Source organism: Myotis brandtii, unplaced genomic scaffold (assembly GCF_000412655.1).
Source record: "Myotis brandtii unplaced genomic scaffold, ASM41265v1 scaffold1954, whole genome shotgun sequence".
Lineage (NCBI taxonomy): Eukaryota > Metazoa > Chordata > Mammalia > Chiroptera > Vespertilionidae > Myotis > Myotis brandtii.
In genome coordinates this window covers 177148-182745 of record NW_005357285.1, presented here as the reverse complement: position 1 = coordinate 182745, position 5598 = coordinate 177148, and the positions used below count along the sequence as shown (strand labels likewise).

General features: G+C 45.9%; 1 pseudogene; it reads left to right on the top strand.

Annotated features, from left to right (window-relative positions):
- Positions 1 to 1916: 1916 nt before the first annotated feature.
- On the top strand, positions 1917 to 4924 carry LOC102243623 (annotated as a pseudogene).
- Positions 4925 to 5598: the final 674 nt, after the last annotated feature.

Genomic DNA, 5598 nt, shown 5'->3' with positions numbered 1-5598 from the left:
TGCAAAGCCTTGGCTTTAAAATGGTAACACTCTGTGTTTTAGTATCTTCAAGACTTGCCGCAATAATTCCACCATAATAATAAGCATGGGAAGAAATAATATAAAATCAAAGGTGAAGGAAAGTAAGAGACTGGCCTTCGCTGGGGTTGTTTGTGGGCCTGACCCCTGACGCAGCTCCGGGCCTTCTCCCCTCACTCACTGACTCATTTACAGAAGGCAACGATGGGGCCCCCCCTCACAGGGCTGCTGACAGGAACGCAGGGCTGGCCCGGCCTCTGGTGCACTGCACGAATCATTGGGGGTTCATCCAACAGCAATCTCTCATAAGAGCTGCTGCACAACCAGCTCTGTGCTCCTTGACACTGGGCTTGACTGGGACCGCTAGCTGAGATGGAGATCCCTGTGTCCACCCAGGGTAACATGCCACAGAGGCTGGCAGGTCTGCCACCCCTCCCACTGGGTGCTGTGCACCTGTCCTGAATGCTGGTAGCACCCCTGTCCCACTGGCGATCCCCTTCCTGAGGCTAAGCTCCTGAGGGCCGGGACTGTGGGTTATTCATCCCCGAATCCTCAGGCTGGAGCTAGACCACAGGTGGCATCCTTGATAGCGGGACCCTCCCAATTCTTCCCTAGGCCTGGACACACCCTCCATCACCTCCCTAGGGGAGAAACCAAGCAGTCAATGTCCGATACTTGCCCAGAATTGCTATCTATGCAACTTTCTTGTATGGTGGCATTGCACAAGGTAGAAAGTCTCACTCCTTCTCCTTGAAACCTGAGCCAAGCTGGGCCAAGTCAGCCCAGTGTTGTTTCCCTTAAGCCCTCTGGCCCTACCCCGCCCATAGGCAGCAGGCACTCGCTCCAGCTCCCCTGACCAGAAAGGCACAAGAAAAGGAGATGGCCCACCTGGAGAAACAAAGCTTTGAGCCTCTGTTTGCTTCTCCTCCCTCAACACCCCCTTGTGATTCAGACCTAGCTGTGATTGAGGTGGTGGGGTGATGGTGGGGTGATGGAGGTGGGCAGGTACCAGCCTCAGTCAATGTTTTGAGTTTAATCTGAAATTGTCATGGAAGGTTCATTAGGGATCAGAAATGACAAAGCTGAAATTGCCCCAAAGCCTCATCCTTGCACCCAAAAGGGAAACCCTGTACCCACCCACCCACCAAGTCATTCTTTGCAGGTAGGTGTTAGGGTTTGTCTTTAAAAGCTAAGCTTTATATAAGTGAGATCATGTGGTATTTGTTTTTCTCTGAGTGGCTTATTTCTGCTTACCATAATGTCAACAACAACAAAAGTTAAGCTTTGTAGTGCCCACAGCTGGGTGCCCCAAAGGAGGAAGGATCTGAGGGATGTGAGGGAGCTGCCCTGGTGGCAGGACGGTAGAACCTTCCAAGTCTGGGAGGACCAGGAACAGTAGGAGTCAGCGCCCCACTTGCAGGAACTACCCTCGGGCACGAATGGCCCAGCACTGACCCTGAGCAAGCCCTCCTTCCCGGCACAAAGGCCATGAGCAAAAGGCCCAGAAGGAGGGCAGGGGCTTCTCCCAAGCACAGCAGGTGCCCCAGGGCCTCTCATTTCCCTAGTGACGGGTCACCCTCACAGTGACAGAGGTTTGCTTTGCCACCACCCCAGTGAGGGTAAATTGCCTGAGAAAAATGAAGGAATGTAACATTTCTTCACATGTCTTGGTACAAATTTATACCCAGAATATTACTTTACAAACTCAGGTATGTTGATTAGCAGAAGGCCTTCTTGATTGAGACCCTATACTTTCAACTTTATTAAAATATTATTTGTTTATTTACTAATGACCAAAACCTGGGCCTGGGCTCCCTTGTGTGACTATAGAAGTTAATCTCAGGGGGAAATATTAAAATGAAATTAAAAGGCTCCAGGGTTTCTGGACTTCTATAAGAATGCAGCAAGATAACATGAAGAAGGAAACCCAGAATTTTGCTGGAACAGGCAGGGACAACAGGAAGACTCATGTCAAAAGCCCAGGTGTGAGGTCGAGCCTGCCCCCATGTGTCAACTGCTGAGCAGCAGCCACAGCCCTAGTTCCTGAGGCTGGAGCTGGGATGGGGCCTTTGGAGGAACCTGGTGCGTGCTGGATTTCTCAAAACAGAAATTGAATCAGGCAGTGGGGAATATAGTTAGTAAGTCCACCCCACAGCCCTGATTATTTTTATGCCAAGCTAATTTAAATGCTCTATTTCTATAGGAATCAGTTAGACTTCCACCCATCTGCAGCTCCAGCTTTTTATTTTATTTCTCTCTCTTCTCACAGCCTGCTTTTGTGTGTGTGTGTGTGTGTGTGTGTGTGTGTGTGTTTTTACAGGACCAATGAAAATCTCGGAAGCCACATTTGCAACCAGCTGCCTCAGGCAGCCATTGCTCACACACTGCAGCGCAAGCTTATTTCTCTGAGGAGAACATTCATCATGATGATTATTTTTTAAACATAAGCTTCACTAAGCTGTCTTTCTTCTCTGAATTTCCATTCATTTGCGTACTGCCACTTCCTAATAAGAATTTCCCATTTCATCCCACCTATAACCAAAGGGGTTACTTGGAGAGGGAGGGAGAAGAGAGGAAGGTGCCAGGAACAGGGGGAGAGAACTGTGGAGAAGGAGAGGCTAGCCAGGGGCAGGAGGGTGCACGCACCACCTGGTCCTTCATTCGGGAGGCTCTCTCTGTGGAGCGGCGGGGTTTCTTTGTAGGTCGCCTTACCTGAGTCTTTGAATCACATCTGCTTTCTCCACTCCACTAAAAGCTCCAGGAAGCCAGGCCCTCGTCTTCACTGAATATATAGTGATTTAAGGAATAATTCACTCTTCCTCCTATCCCAGGAGTGCAAGCTGGTGGACTATTTTCAAATAAATTTAAAAAGCATTGTTGAAGTCTATTTTGTGTAAGCCACTGCGTTGGGGACTTTGAAATTGTGTCCCACTCCAATGAGCTTGGTCTGGTGGCCAGTCCTGGGTTCAGAGCATGGAAATCTGTGCTCAGGCCCCCAGCCCAGGCAGGTTTGCAGCCAGAATCTGGACGGCCCAGGACTGCCCCTGACACTTCTGGGGCCCTAACAAGAGCAGAAACGAAGGCTCCCTTACATTCTCATTGTTTTAATGAGTAATTAAATCTCCTTATGGTAAGAACATGAAGTTTCAGAGATCATATTGGACCTATTCAAGTTAGTAATTTATAGAACAGTTTTCTTTCTTATTTAATCCACTTCCTTTGTCTTGATTAGTAATTAAATATTCATTAAATAAAGAATTGGTTACATTCTGTTTGTAAATTTTATGTGGGCCATGCTGACTAGAAGGCTGCTAAATTTTGTTGTTTCCAGTTTTTAAAAATTTAAACAGATTATCCCTTTCAAGGTTTTCTTTTTTCTGAATGTTTTTTCTTTTCTTTTTAAGCTCCATTTTTGCATTTCCTTTAACCTGTCACAATTTCAACTGCACTCATGCTCAATGACTCAAAGGACTGAAAAAATATGTGAAGTTGTATTCAGAGTGTCTAAAATTTGAATGTATTTTCATCAAAAATGAAAATTAGTTTTCAAAACACTTATTTTATTCCTAAACTATACAAAATCAATCATGAAATTTTAAAAGCAAGTAGGTCATAATTCATGGATATCAAAAGTGTAAGTCAAAATTATTTAAATAAACTGAAATTTTTATTTATATTTTTGAAAAAGTGATTAAATCTTGTTAATTTTTTTGTAAAAATGAAGTCACTGACATGGGCAGCTGCCTCCTAGTCTGGATCTGACACCCACCCGCCGTGCAATCCGTTCCTTTGGTCCTAAGTCCAGTGCGGCAACTCTCAAGGAGCAGCTGACAGTGAGTCTGCTTAAGGGAGAACGAAGCCCCCAGAATAAGACGACAGTCGTTGGGCTGGTGCTGTTGGACGGCCTGAGCCATCAGTATCTGAATGAAGGACGTGGCAGATAAACTCGCTCTTGTTGATGTCACGGAAGACAAACCGAAGGGAGAGATGATGGGTCTCCAGCATGGCAGCCTTTTCCTTAGAACTGCAAAAGAGACTATAGTGTGACTGCAGAGACCACAGTGAGACTGCAAACTCCAAGCTGTTTATTACCACAGCTGGGGCACATCAACACGAGGGAGAATGCCGTCATAATTTGGTCCAGTGCAATGTGAACATCTTTAACTTCTTCATTCCTAATGTTGTGAAATACACCCCAGCTGCAATTTGCTTGTTGTTTCCAACCCAGTGGGTATCATGACCTATGTGGCTTGGAAGATAACTGGCTTTCTAAAAAACCATTTATTGGAAGTGGTTGCAATCTGGATTCAGCCTGGTTTCGTTACCTAATGGGGGAGAGGCTGGGAGTTCACCCATTAAGCTGTCATGGGTGGGTGCTTGGGGAGCATGGACATTCTAGTGACCCTGTGTGGAGTGGAGTGAATGTTGCTGGTGTCTCCCCAAAGGATCTGCACCCTGATTTAGGCAGTGATGCAGATGAGGAACAGTGGACAGAAGTTCACAAACAGGTGGTTGGAAGTGCCTATGAAGTGATCAAACTGAAAGGCTATACACCCTGGGCCACTGGCCCATCAGTGGCAGATATGGCAGGAAGTATGATGAAGAATCTTAGGCTGGTGCATCCAATTTCCACCATGATTAAGGGTCTCCACGGAATAAAAGAAGACATCCTCCTTAGTGCTCCTTCCTCTGGGGACAGAAGAGTGGAACCTCTGATGTTGTGAAGGTGACTCTGACACCTGAGGAAGAGCCTGTTTGAAGAAGAGAGCAGATAACTTTGGGGGATCCAGAAAGAGCTACAGTTTTCAAGTCTTCTAATGTCCTACCACCTCACTGTCTAGGCTACAGCAGGATTTTAGTTGGAGATTGTGCATATTGTCCCTTTTATCTGATCTGTGACTAAAAACATCACTTTCTGAAAGGTAGAAATAGTAATAGTTCATAAAACCCTGCATCTGTGTCCTGATGCTGGCCCATCCTTATCTTGTGTGAAATAGTTCCACCTCCTCAACGGTGCCACTGCCAATGCTGCATACACTACAGTTACCCTTCAAACTAGGTGTGTGTGTGTGTGTGTGTGTGTGTGTCCACTGGGTTATATAACTTGTGGTTCCTTTACCAAACATGCCTTGTCCAACTTTTTTCCTCCAATCAATCACATCCTGGGATCCAATGTATAAATTTAATATTGCATGTCATGTGCATAACTGTTTTAAAGGGTATTTGTTACTCCTCACCTGAGGATATTTTTCCATTGATTCTTAGAGCTAGTGGAAGAGAGAGGGGGAGATATATAGAGGAAGCATCGATGTGAGAGAGACATATCAACTGGTTGCCTTTCACGCGAGCCCTGACCAGGGCTGGGGATAGAGCCTGCAACCAAGGTACATGCCCTTGACCAGAATCAAACCCAGGAGCCTTCAGTCCCTGGGCAAATGCTCTATCCACTGAACCAAACCAGCTATGGCCCAAAGGATCTTATTCTGTGTACTATATGTTTCAGATTAGTGTACATTGCCATATAATGTAAAAAGAAAAGTATACATATAAATAATACAGCCAACTGTCCAAGTGTTATAC